This window comes from Peromyscus californicus, unplaced genomic scaffold (genome assembly GCF_007827085.1).
Source record: "Peromyscus californicus insignis strain IS unplaced genomic scaffold, ASM782708v3 Scaffold_7__1_contigs__length_154581171, whole genome shotgun sequence".
Lineage (NCBI taxonomy): Eukaryota > Metazoa > Chordata > Mammalia > Rodentia > Cricetidae > Peromyscus > Peromyscus californicus.
Window position 1 is genome coordinate 25,993,890 of NW_026294595.1, and position 15,117 is coordinate 26,009,006.

General features: G+C 38.1%; 1 pseudogene; it reads left to right on the top strand.

Annotated features, from left to right (window-relative positions):
* The first annotated feature begins 10,657 nt into the window (after positions 1–10,657).
* On the top strand, positions 10,658–11,728 carry LOC128102421 (UDP-N-acetylglucosamine transporter-like; annotated as a pseudogene).
* Positions 11,729–15,117: the final 3,389 nt, after the last annotated feature.

Here is a 15,117-nt window from a genome sequence, read left to right on the forward strand (position 1 = left end):
GGGTAGCCATTCCAGCTTTGATCTGTAAGTTCCAACCCCCATTGAGACTTCGGCAACTGTCACGCCTACAAGGCGGGGCGAAAGGAGGCGCCTGGGGACCCGAGATCTGGATCGGCTGGCGCTCTCTCTGTTGCGGGACCCTGGACTAGAGAGGTGTACCAAGCAGAGCTCCAGAGAACACCGCTGGACTGCGATACACCTTCCCCAGACTCCGCGACCTACCTATCCCTTAATTTGTAAGTTACGCCATTAAATAAATCTCCTTTTATCTACGTGGAGTGGCCTTAATAATTTCACCAATATGAGGTATTACTATCCCTTATGTCAAGCTCTCCTACAGAGTTATAGTAATAAAAACAGCATGTTACAGGCATAAAAACAGACACATTGATCAATGGAATTGAATCAATGACCCAGACATAAATCCATTCGTCTAAAGACACTTGATTTTTTTGACAAAAAAACCCAAATTATACAATGGAGAAAAGGAAGCATCTTCAACAAATGGTGCTGGCATAATGGACGTCAGCATGTAGAAGGATGCAAATAGATCCATACTTATCACTCTGGACACAATGGATTGAAGACCAAAACATGAATCCAGATACACTGAACTTCATAGAAGAAAAAGTGGGGAATAATCTCGAATACATTGGCACATTAGGCAATTTCCTGAACAGAACACCAATAGCACAGACACTAAGATTGACAGTTAATAAATTGGACTTCATGAAACCGAAAAACTTCTGAAACGCAAAGAAAGTCAAAGGACACTGTCAATAGGACAAAGCAGCCGCCTACAGAATGGATCTACAGAAAAGATCTTCACCAATCCCACATCCAACAGAGGACTAATCTCAAAAATATATAAACAATTCAAGAAACTAGACATCAAAAAAAATCCAATTCAAAATGTGGTGAATACCTAAACAGGGAATTCTCAACAGAAGAGTCTCAAATGGTGGAGAAACATTAAAAGAATGTTCAGTCTCATTAGCCTTCAGGGAAATGCAAATCAAACGACTCTAAGATACCATCTTACACCTGTCTGAATGGCTAAGATCAAAAACACTGATGACCGCTTATGCTGGAGAGGATATGGAGCAAGGGGAATACTCCTCCACTGCTGGTGGGAGTACAAACACATACAGCCACTTAGGAAATCAATATGATGGTTTCTCAGAAAACAGAAAATCAATCTACCTCAAGATCCAGCTATACTACTCCTGAACATATACCCAAAGGATGCTCAATCATACCATAAGGACACTTGCTCAACTATGTTCATAGCAGCTTTATTTGTAATAGTCACAATCTAGTAACAACCTAGATGTCCTTCAACTGAAGAATGGATAAAGGAAATGCAGTACATTTATACAAATAGAGTATCACTCAGCTGTTAAATACAATTACATCAGGAAATTTGAAGGCAAATGAATGGAACTAGAAAAAAAATGATCCAGAATTAGGTAACCCAGACCCGTAAAGACAAGCATGATATTCACTCACTCATAATTGGATATTAACAGTAAATTAAAGGATAATCGTGGTACAATCCACATATTCACAGAGGCTAAGTAACAAGGAGGGCCCAAGGGTGGACACATGAATCTCCTTGGGAAGAGGAAATAGAAGAGATCTCCTGGATGGACTGGGGATGAATGAGAATGGAAACTTGAGGGTTCAGATAGGGAGGTGGGTGGAAGGGGAGAGTACTGAAAGAGATGACTGGAATGGGGGGGAGCTTTGGGTAGACAGGTACAAACCTGATGAAACAGAAACTCCCATGAATCTATAAGGTTGACCCCAGTTAAGACTCTTAGCAGCAGTGGATACATAGCCTGAACTTGCCATCTCCTGTGATCAGATTAATGACTACAGCAATAGTTGTCAATAGAATCTTCATCCAGTAACTGATAGATGCAAAGACCCAAGCCAAACATTAGATCAAGCTTGGGGAATCTTGCTGAAGAGAGGGAAGAAGGATTGTAGAAACCAGAGCAGTCAAGGACATCAGAAGAAAACCCATAGAAGCAACTAACCTGGCTCATAGGAACTCACAGTGTCTGAACAAACAACAGGGAGCCTGCTTGGGACCAACCTAAGCCCTCTAAACATATGTGACAGTTGTATAGCTTGGTCTACTTGTGAGACTCCTAACATTGGGAGCAGGGGATAGTCTTAATGCTTTGGCTGACTTTGGGTAACCTATTCCTCATGCTGAATTGCCTTGCCCAGCCTAAATGCAAGGCAAGGTGCTTAGCTTTACAGGTACTTGATATTACCATGCTTTGTTGATACCCATGGGAGGCCTGCCCCTTTCTGAACAGAAACAGAGGAGGAGTGGATTGAGCAGGGGGATGGGAAGAGGGGATATGGGAAGAAAAAAGGAAGGAGAAACTGTGATCAGGATATAAAATAAATTAATTAGCTAAATAAAAAGGTGAGTTTTATAAATTAAACTCAGGTCCTCATGCTTATAAGGCAAGCAATTTACAGACTGAGATATCTCCTCAGCCCCAAAGTTCATAAATTTAAATTAAATTGAAAAAAAAATACGAAGAACTAAAGAAGAACTAGAATTTTAGGGTGATCCTAGCTAAAGGACTAATAACATCCCAGAGAAGCATATCTATATTCAGACAACCACAACAGAACACTAATTAAGAGATGGAATGTCACTGAGGTAAAAATGTGAAAACATAAGAAAATGTCATTTCTATCACTGTATATGAGAAATTATCCAAGCAGGGTGATGATGTTTTATAAAATTTCAGAGACCAGGGAAAGATGGAATTACTTGGTTCACTGCCATCTTTACTCTACTAAGTCATATAATAATTTTCAATATCTTAGGAAGGAGATAAACATGTACTGTACTTCTTGTTTGACTTCAGACAGGGAACTAAGGAGTAGAGATTATAAAGGGGCACATTGAAGCTCTGAAAACCTGTTCTCTGTGTATTTCTCCATCACAAATGTGTTTATGCAAGATAAAAAGAATGCCTCCATCTATAAGCATTCATGTACTAGGGAAATTCTATTTATAGCTTAGAGAGTCAGTAGTTATATAAGTATATAATGATGAAACAAAAAATAAAGATATAACTGTTTGAGATAAAAATTCTCTGTGTTCTATTCTGTAAAGTCTATCTTCAAACTATGTCCTGCTAAAATCCAAAATAGCCTAAGATCCCCTATCATATTCAACGTCCTAGAAAATTCCAGAATTAAATTGACCAACTGAGTCAATGGCAGGTAGTTTTTTTACCTTATTTGTTTTAAAAACCTGCTAACACATACTTCTTTAAGAATATAGCAAATACTTTTGGTAGGATGCTCCTATTGAAAATTTCTGTGAAGCAGTGGCGTAGTTTTGATGCAAATCCATTGTATGGTTTGTGGAAAAAATAAAAACATTCTGGAAAACAAAACATTCTGAAATCAAGTTCGTTTCCTTTAATGTTAGAACCAGGCTGTTCCTTTAGCTATTTTTGACATTTTTTTCAATACTTATTTACTAAAGACTTGGGAGATTCAAAGATGAAACATTCATTTCCTTAGCAAACCCAGAGGGTAGTATGAAAATAAAATATCGATATTAACAACAAACTACAATAAAAACAAAAGGCAGGGAGTGCCACCTGCCATATTTAAGCAACTGTATCTGACTGTAATGCAAATTATAAATTGACATCACAACAAACACCACTTCCAATTTTACAATAAAGAGCTGTTTGAATTGCACTTTAAGTCCTAATGGGTGTTTTCTGTAACTGAAATCAGGATCCAAAGCCTGAAAAATGTTTTTGTGTCAGAGGTATAAACATCTGGGAAATGTAGTTTAGTTGTTGAAAAATGGATAGTTTGTTGGCTTAGGGAAAAATGGGAATGAGTATTTGAAAATAGGAACAATCAGTTGAAATTGGGATGAAATGATCCAGAAAATCGAGTATTCTGTGGTTTCTATAACCAACAAAAATGTACAAGAAAATGATAGAGTTCCTCACAGAAGGTGTTTATATTAAAGACACAAACATTACTGAGTGTCTGAGAGGTGCTAGGCACTACATTGTGTGCTTCCCCTTGCATATTATAAATTAGCTTTCATAGTAACACTATATGAAAAGTATTGTCATAAATCAGAGGCAGAAACTGGGGAGGGGTAGTAGTCAAATAACTTCTGAGTACAGAACCTGGCAAATAATTTAGTGTAAAAATAGGCAGAGTCAGCTAAAAACAGAATAAATATATCCCTGGATTTAGAAATATGACAACATCTTGAATAATTGGTTTATCAAAGCTAAATAAATAATAAAATACCAACTGCAAAAAGGATGCACAACCATCAAATATGGAAACTGAAGATCCCACATAGTATATTGTCAGATAGCACCCTTCCTGGGGACAGTATGCAAAACTAGTCACAGCACAGTCTTACTAAGAAGTCCATTCTTCATATGGAGATAGGAACAAAGTACTGTGAGAGGAATTACTTTAAACAATGCATGCCACATACCTAGAAGGTTACAGGCAATCAATAATTGTATCACATTTGTTCTGTTTTAACAAGGCTATAATAATCCAAGAAGGCAATGTTCTTTATTGTTTGAATGTCTTAAGTTCTTATTCCAGAGAATTGCTTAATTCCTTCTAAGACAAATTTTCCCAAGAAAGTTAAATAAGAAGAAAGCATTTTGGCTCCAACTAGAGCAGAATCATTCCACTATCTTTAAAATATTGCTCATTAGTATAAACCTTCCTTTTTTCCCCCCACATTCATTCTTCCTTCAGTAAAACTGAAAGAAAACTCCTACCCACTTGTGAAGTCTGTGAACTACAACAATAACTGTCCTGGAAAGTCATGTCCACTGATTCAATAGTGTTCAGAACATCATGGGAGTGACTCAACCACTTTCTGATTAGATTTAAGGTCCACTCAAAAGGACAAAAGTCATACTTGGCACCATTATCAGGTAAATATTGGATGGCCAGACAGTTCATAGGCCCTTGGAGAGAAATTACTATACTATTATTTTGCTAAATGAACTAACTCCTAATGGCATTCTATTATACCCATAGATCACAGCACCTCTGCACCCTGATCAGAGAAGCTTCTATTCACAGTAAATGGTGATTAACACAGAGACCCACAACTGGAAAAGGCAGAAAAAATAAGAGACAACAGAATGCTCAGCCATAAAAAGGACATCTGTATTTTATTCCTTCTTCCCAATGCTCAAGGGGCAATGCAGAATACAGTGGAAAGAATATAAGAGCCAGAGGTGGTGAGTGTCTAAAAAGAAAGTGTCTTCTAGATATGGAAGGGCAGTTGCAGAGCTGGTAGCAGTTCCTGTGGCATAGACAACACCTGTACAAGCTCAAGCCTGACCAAATCCACTGATGGGGAGGGGCACAAAGCCCCACCCCTAGCCACAGAGCTATTGGCATTTGTTAGCTGCTAGGGGAGGGAAAGACAGTTTCTTCTAAGACTTTAGCCACTGGTAAATCTACCCCTCTTCAGTGGAAGACCATATATCCAAGAATGTATGGCAACCCAGACTGGCTTCCATGGGAAAAATAAAAGTAGTACACAAAGTTGGGTGGATAGGGAATGGGGGTTTATCCTTGGAGGAGTTGGGGGAGGAGATAAGAATGATAAAAACACACTACAACATTCTCAAAGAACTAATGAAATTTAGAAAGAAAGAAAGAAAAATAAATTAAGGCAAAGTATAAACTTAAAAGAAAAATTGATCTTCCTCATTAAGTTTTAACAATGTTCACTTAGAAATGAAGACATCATGTGAAGATGCAACTGACAATCTGGGAAAAAAGAAACAAAAGAACAAATATATCACAATCTCTTAGTTCCACCCAAGAAAAGTGTTTTTCATGTAACGTTTGTGCTTGATGTGGAGTCTAACCTCTCACTGGAGACACCAGCTTGGCCACCCTCTCTCTCAGCGGTATGTGTTTGTCTGTCTGGAGTATTTTAAATGTGAGCAGCCAAAGAGCCTTTATACCAACCTCTGTAGTACCAGTAAAACGTCAGCCTTCTGCATCACTGACACCAGCTGTTTCTGTTAAGGGAGAAAGTGTAATCATATCCTCTAAGTATTTTTACATGGATTCATGAATCTGGTAGGTCCGTTATGCTTTTGCTCAGTCTAGTTGACTATGAGCATGACCTTCAGATCTTGGTTTTAAATTTTTAGGTGCATCCTGAGGAATCTGAAAGGTATTTTATAAATCTCTAGCACCATGGGGAAAATAAGAGTGGGCAGACAAACAGCTATGTAGCTAGATTATCACTAATCAGTATATGTCTTTTATTTTGAAATGTAAAAAAATATGCAATTATATTACAGCAGATAGCCAGTACATACGCCGGTATGCCCATCCGTTTTGTCCAATTATGTATCTGAAACAGCACATTCACTATCTAAAGGAAACTAATGGTGACATAGAAAGTGGTTCTGGATGAAGGTTGGTTTCTGAAATGCCAGAACCAGTGGCTTCCTTCTGTCTATAGTCACTTCCTTCTCCTGACTACCATCAGGATAGGAACACCCAGTAGAGTGATAATTCCAGTGGCTTTGAAGGCTATTCAGAGTGCATAATATTGACTAAGTCATAAAAGAAGAAGAAGAAGAAGAAGAAGAAGAAGAAGAAGAAGAAGAAGAAGAAGGAGGAGGAGGAGGAGGAGGAGGAGGAGGAGGAGGAGGAGGAGAAGGAGAAGGAGAAGGAGAAGGAGAAGGAGAAGGAGAAGGAGAAGGAGAAGGAGAAGGAGAAAAGGAGAAGGAGAAAAGGAGAAGGAGAAGGAGAAGGAAGTGAGGATCCCAAGAACTTTCTTCAGTAATTCTCTGGAGACACTTCTCAGTCTAGCTGCTTATTTTTCAATTTTTAAAAATTTTTGACATTATAATTATATCATTTCCCCCTTCCCTTTCTCTCTCCAATCCTCCTATGTACCACTCCCTTGCTCTCTTTCAAATTCACTGCCTTTTTCTATAATTGTAACCCTCCCCTTTCTCTCTCTCCCTCCCTCTCCCTCTCTCTGTCTATTTCATGTGTGTGTATATTCCTAAATATATAATACAACCTGATCATTCCATATAATATTACTTATAAGTATATGCTATAAGCTTTCAGGGCAGACCACCTGGTATTTGGAAACCAACTGGTGTGTTCTTTCTGGGGAAGACTACTTTTGTTCAATCTCAGCATCCCTTACTCATCTGTAGTTCTTCACCTAGGGTTAAGACTTTGTGAGCATTCACACATTGCAAGTCTATCTATGTCATCCTTATCCAGGTCATGGTTAGGCAACCATGTTGGTGAGATTTCATGGGTGTCATTGCTGACTTTTCTAGAAAACACAAATCTCACAGCAAACTCCCCCAGTTCTCTGACTCTTACAATCTTTTCACCCTGTCTTTTGCAATGATTACTGAGCCTAAGGCACAGGAGTTGTCTTTTAGATGCATCAGTCAGGACTGGAATCTATAGTTCTGCATTGTGATTGGTTGTAGTTTTCTGTAATGGTTTCCCTCTGTTGTAATAACATTTCCTGGAGTGGGGTGGGCAGTACTATAGCTATCTGTGGGTATAAGGATAAATATTTCTAATACAGTTGGGAGTTATTCTGATCCAGTAAAGTATCAGTGGTAGGTTCTCCTTCAAAATCTTGTACTTCACTAGCCCTGAATTGTGTCTAGGTTTCCAGTACCAGCCATTTTTTCTTCCTAGTTGAATGTGTCTTAAATACAATTAGAGAGCTGTTGGTTACAGCCAAGATATGTGGCTCATTGCTGCTCTATTTATAATATCTAGGAAATAGAAACACTTTAAATGCCCTTCAACTGGTGAATGGATAATAAAATGGGGTACTGTGAAATACTATTCCTCTAAGAAAAGTGGAATTGTAAAAATTATAGGTAAATAGATGGAGCTAAAAAAGGTCATGTTTAATATGGTAATCCAGACCTAGAAAGACAAATATCTTATGTTCTTTCTCATCTGTGGCTCCTAACTCCATATCATCAAGTGTGAATACATAATCTACCTGGTGTTTTGATCCTTTCTTTTTTTAATGACTGTTGCTGATCAAGAGGAGGCTTTTCTGTTTAGAAGTTTTGGTCAATAGAAATCATAAAGAATATTCTCATGATTAAGATTGTTCACTTATTTTATCAATTTTGTGTGTCTTAGAGTTTCTATTGTTGTGCCAAAATACCATGACCAAAAGCAACTTGTGAAATAAATGATTTATTTCATCTTAAAATTCGCAGGTCATGCTCCATCACTGAAGGAAGTCAGGGCAGGAACTCAAAAAAGGAACACTGAGACAAGCAGATGCCACAAAGAAGTCCTGTTTACTGGCTAGCTCCTCATGGTTTACTCAGCCTGCTTTCTTAGGTATTCCAGGACCAACTTCATGGAGACATGACAGTTCACAAAGTGGCTGGGTTTTCCTACATGAATCATTAATCAAGAAAATGTCACATAGGCCTGCCCACAAGCCAGTCTGGACCGGACATTTTCTCACTTGAAGTCCCTCTTCCCAGATAACTCAAGCCTGTTTCAATCTGACAAAAACATAACCAAGACAACTAATTTCTTGTGAGTGTGGGAATTGCATTTTGATGCTGAAAATCTCTCCAAGCTCTCACATGATACTTGACACAAAATGCCAAAAGATTGCTTACTAAAATTTTCAAAGAAAAGCAAAAGACTATGTATATATAGTGAATGTTTTAACCTTGTTGTATATTGACAAGTATAACAATAATCTTCATTAAATCTGTTTAACATAATTTATTAGTTTGTGGTTCAAATAGAATATTAACCTTTCATGTTTTAAATTTTCTGTTTTTGTTTTCTCATCTGATCATCAATAATCTTCTCTATTAATCTCATAAAACCCACAGTTTCAGTTACCCACAATCAACCACAGCCTAAAAATATTAAATGGAAATTTACAGAAATATGCAATAAATGTAAAATAATTTTAATAAAGTATATTGTGCATGTAATAAGTTATATTGCAGATACAAATACACTAAATTATATTAAATAATTTTACTACATTATATTTAGTAAAGCATATTGTGATTTAATCTTTTTTATTAACTCTACATAATAATTAGCTATTACTTTTGATCCCTTAGCATTATCTATTTATAAACAAAAGTTTATAAAGCTTGTTTCAGGACCTCAGGGGAGGGCTATAATATTACAAAATTCCCTCCATCCTTGTTAAATAATGTTGGAAAGCACATGGAGAAAAGGGACTAAATTCTAGTGGAAAGATTAGAAAATCCTGTCAGCCTTTGACCTCTGCCATACTGCTATTGAATGGTTGTTACAGAACAAGGATACTGCATGGTACAAAAACACTATAAAATCTGTAAGGAGGTTCTTGAGAGACTGTTTCCTGCAAGCACGCATCTCTATGGTTCCTTGCTGCAGATATCACTCTGTATGCTGATTGGTTAATAAATAAAGTGCTGATTGGCCAGGAGCCAGGCAGGAAGTATAGGACAAGCAGAGAAGAGAATTCTGGGAAGAGGAAGGCTGAGTAAGGAGTCACCAGCCAGATGCAGAGGAAGCAAGATGTGAAAGTACTGGTAAGCCACAAGCCACATGGCAACTTATAGATTAATAGAAATGTGTTAATTTAAGATATAAGAACTAGATAGCAAGAACCCTGTCATGGCCATACAGTTTATAAGTAATATAAGTCTCTGTGTATTTACTTGGGTCTGAGTGGCTACAGGAGCTGGATGGACACAGGAAAACTTCAACAACAGTTCCTCACCAAAGACTATGAATATGTTCACACATCTTGGAAAAGGGTAGTGGGAACTACAGGTATATTCTGTCTCAGATACAGGGTGGGCTAACTCTAATCCTGCTTGAGCACACCTAGATTTATACCAAGACCACATTAGAAGTTGTTTCTCTTATAGTGATGTCCTCTCTAAAACTTTGGCATCCTTTTCCACCAAATAAATTTGGATTTAGATAAAGGGGTTTCATCACTTCTAACCTACCACCTAGGCAATATTCTGGCTTCTGGTTATTGCTATTCACAAGAACACACTAAAAAACTAAGGAACAAAAATTTTATATTACAAGATTTATCAGAAACAATGGGACATTCTTGATCAACCAAGAAGAACCACTTGAATTTTCCTGTAATGAGAGAGCTAAATGTCATGATCATTCGTAATTCCCATTTTTCCAGATACACACAACTAATATGTATTGTACTTTCCATGAGCTACAAAAATATATTTGAAAATTGTATGCAAACATTTTCACCCTATTATAAATAAAAGTTCTTGTATTCTGTATTGCTACAAATATTACTTATACAGTATTGCCTGCTCTTATCACACATTGTAAATACTAACTTGGATCCTGTAGATCAAAGGATAGTTGACAACAGTAAGCCTTTTAGTTAGCATGTCAACAGAATCCTCAGCCTGTGAATCCTGCATATTAGTCTAGAAAAGTGGTGCATAAAGGGAAAATACAAAAAGGATTTATAAAATTATTAGGGGGGTAGTGCCTAGGGGGCCAGGCTGGCAGCCAATCCTTCTGTGACCTTCCCTGGAGCTCCTGCCAAGCCTGTGACCCTGGGATAGGGACAGACCTGCCTGGTGAGAACTGTGCACTCAAGAAGCTGCAGGGACTTCAAGACATGGAAAGAGTGCCTGTAACAAATGAAGAGAAAACAATGTCTGCCAGCCTAAAATATCTTTCCTTTGGAATTATGGTGTTTCAGACTACCAGTTTGGTTCTAAGGATGTTATTCTAGGACTTTTAAAGAGGAGGGTCCTCCTTATCGATCTTCTCCAGCAGTGGTTGTGGCTGAGTTTTTTATGAAAGAGGCCTGCATCCTTTTAGTCTACAGAGACAGTAAATTTAGTGTGAGAACACCTAATCAAGTACCGCATGATGAAATTCTTAATAAATCCATGGAAGTATTTAAGCTTGCTATTCCATCAGGGATATACCCTCTTCAGTATAATTTATCCTATGTGGCACTGTCAAACCTAGATGCAGCCACTTACCAGGTTACATATCATTTGTAAATACTCACAGCAGAATTATTTTCTGTGTCTATGTTCGGTTAAAAACAATAGGTGTGTACCAGAGGCTCTCCCTAGTAATCCTGATGGCAGGAGTTGCTTTTGTCCAGTGGCCTTCAGATTCTCAAAAGCTGGGTTCTAAGGAACGTTCATCTAGCTCACAGTTTGTAGACCTCATGGCAGTTCTCACAGCATGTTTTCCAAGTGGTTTTGCTGAAGTTTATTTTGAGAAAATCTTGAAAGAAACAAAGCAATCAGTAGGGATAAAAAATATTCAACTTGGTTTCTTTGGGAGTATATCTGAATTAGTGGGTGTATATGTTTATGATGGAGAATTGGGGTCAAAGAATGGATTTTTTTCAGGGATATAATCAGCTGGCATGGATAGCTGTTCTGCAGACACTTGGAAGCCTTGTAATAGCTGCTTTCATTAAGTATTAAGATAATATTTTAAAAGGATTTGCGACCTCCTTTTCCATAATATTGTCAATAATCATATCCTATTTTTGGTTGCAAGATTTTGTACCAACCAGTGCTCCTTTACCCTTGGAGACTTCCTTGTAATAGCAGCTTCTTTCTTATATGCTTATGATTCCAAACCTGCAGGAAATCCCACTAAATCATAGTCACATACTATCTTTAACTGTGTGTCCTAGGAATGGTGTCCTAGGAATCTCAATATTAATTTTCCACAAAGGACTTCTGTAGATTCTGTGAAGATATCATGCTAAATCTGATCATACTGTTCAAATGACTTGAAAAAATGTGTAGACTTCAGGATGAAATGTGTACACCATCTGGAAACACAAGCTTGGAAGCATGTCTGGGGAGCAGGGTTAGAGGGATATGAGGAGGGGCCTGAAGTCCGAGCTCATAATGACTTCAACCTTTTGGTTGCTGCCGAACTGTCCAGTGTAGCCTTTGCAAGACCAAATGCAAATACTAATGTTTGCAAGGTAGACCTACTTACTCTTATTACATATTCTTAATATTACTCTTTCTGTACAGACACATCAGATTACATGAATTATTCAAGATTGGAAAATTATAATTGCCTAAAAAGCTGCAAACAAACAAATATAATTTAAAACAAAAAAAAATGAGGAAAATGGTTACAGAACAGCCATGAAGCATAGGGCAAGTAGAAGTGTTAGGGGGAAAAAAAAAAACTATTCCTTGGTCTTCTACCATCTCTGCTCGTTTTCCTATATAACTTAGAAAACTGTCCGTCACAGAACAGTGACATCTGTTGAAAGCAAAGAGAAGGGTGGTAGAATGTGAAGAAAATTCAGAGATGCTCTTTCAATTCTGGGGGTTACCACAGTGAGTCACCATCATACAGCAACCCTCCTTAGTAAACTGGCTTCTCACCAGTATAGTGTCAGTTCCCTGATTCCAAAGGCCTTCGTCTGTCCAAATGAGCATCATGAGCACTTAGAGGAGCCTGGGGAGTAAGAACCACTCCCTGTTCTCACAGCGGTGCTGTGCAGAGTGGACCTGAGCTCCCCACTCTGTGCTGCAGTCTGCTGTGTCCTCAGGTGTTTCCTCCTCCGCAAGCTGCTCGATGTTTTACAGAAGACGATGGCATTTTATCGGAAAGCATTTGGTAAATGTTCTTTGAGTCTAGGAGGCTGCAATTTAACAAATGGCTTCCTTGCACGAACTAGAAATATGATAGAGAATGATTGACAACTGTGCCAACATTCGAAAAGCAGCGAAGAGCTCTAAAATACCCAGTAGCTGAGACTGGGACTGGAGTTAATCATCAGCGCTGGAAGTGGGATTTATTTTGGCAATATGAGATATCTGTCATTTTACTATACTTCTTATGAAGATTCTCTAACATATCATTAAACAAAAAGAAAGGTCCCAAAGAACCCAGTGTTCAGATAACAATAGAATCAAAATATATTATGGTCAGATAATAATTTCCTACTGTTTGAAAAAAGACTCAGCTTCTAAAACCTTAACAAACACAGAGACCCAACCGAGATGTTGGTTTAGGAGTGAAGGCTATTACAATGGTTTTGTTTCTGTTTCAGTCAGAATAGGTCCCACTTAAAATTGTGCTGTCTAATTTCAGACATACTCAGCTAAAAGAAACTTACCCACAGTGCAGCTTAGCATATTTATCACCTGTCCACAGGTCTACTGAAGTATTTCCCCACTATTTCTCATGTTCCATTCCTAACACTTTCTAAAAATAAGACCTCAGTTGCTGACATTGTGGGAAAATTACTCAGACTGGTCTTTGTCACTAAAGCATTCTGAAAAGTCTTCAAGGCTGAAATCCTGTGCCTGTCTCTTCAGCAGAAACTCACTTGCTTACAGATGTCATTAAAGATGACTAAGACCACCTTCATTTCCACTGCTATTGATGTTTGTGAGTGCCTCTATATGGTCCCAGGTGTGTCACTGGGAGGGGGATAAATACAATGTCTTCCAAAAGCTGGAGTCATACTCTCACTGTCGTTATAGAACAGCCCCTCATTCTCTCTCTTCTCTCTCCTCTACTCCATGACCCAATGGAAGTACTGATGCTTGCTTTTAACCAACCCTCCATGATGCTTAGTTCTTGTTACTGCCCAGCTACCCCTTCTTGTCTCTCTAATTCTTACAATCAGAGTCGATCTTAAGAGCGAGTCAGTAGCATTATTGAAAGGCTCCTGAGTAAATGGACCTTCTCCCTTACTCCAGTAACACTATTTAGTACACTACTTAGTCCAAGTATATAAACAACATTGGGCTTCCAAAACATCAAATTTTCAATAGATCTTACAGTACTATCAGGAGCTGAGCATCACACAAGATTATAGTGATCTGAATATGAATGAGGCAGCGATTTAGACAGAAAGACACTTACCATCAAGCTGGACAGACAGACAAAACTAAACAAATTCAATCTGTGATCATTGATACAATGAAACTCTCCCACAGAGTACTGCATTAAATAGAAGCAAAGTCCCTGAATTTAGCAATTAGATCTTGGTGAAGACATCCCTAAAGAGAGCAGTTGAAAAGAGAAGATGAAAGCCAGATTACATTTGTAACAGTCAGGAAATTATTAGAGGAGACAATGAACCACTTGGGTAAAAAAAAAATTTCTTGGAAATTGGTAAACACTGGATGGTAGCAATGGAATGTCATGTGTCAAGAGAACATTTACTTCCTTCCTAAAACATGACAGTATGATCTATTTATGGGCTATACTAAAGGAATGCTATGCCTTAACTCGCAGAGGTTTGATTTTTAAAGTTTCTGAACCAACTTTTAAAATGAAAATACTACCAAGGAGAATAGGCTCTTTGTAAATTCTGTCAGTTGTCAGTTAACACCTTAGCAGGGCACAGGATGCTGTGAGATGCCAGGAACAGACAGGAGAACGCTGCTCCTGACGAGGTGGGAGAGCACCCAATATCCGCTGCTTCACAGTTGCGCCTGGGAGTCAGCCAGAGAATCCCAGCTGGTCCCGCTTTGACAAACAATCTCCCTCTCCTCCAAATCGCCTGGAATAGAGAAACACAAACAGGCCTCTGCACATTACTCTTCTCTCAATAAGATCCATGTGCAAGTAAATAAGGATGTAGATTACAGAAGTGAACTGAGAATTACATCAGTATAAGTTTGATTACTCAAATAGTACCAAAAAGATGCATCTTAGTGAAATGTTCAATAAAAGAGGAGGCCACTTTCCATCTTTATCCCTGCTCTATACATCTCCTCAACCTCCCTTCTACTCTCCCCTCCCACACAAACATTCAGTGCTACTTACAATTATGAGTGTTATGAGGAAAAGTCTATATTTGTTCTATGTGTTTACATACCTATATTTAAGCATATTGCACTCATGGAATCCAGTTGCTTGGCCATCTTGCCAAGCACTATTATCTGTAGTCTAAGATACATTTGTGGACAGGAATAAGATTAGGGGCCTTCCACAAATCCTTAATAATATTTTAATAGTGACATCTACTACTACTAATAATAATAATTCAAAATACTAATAGCTAACAGG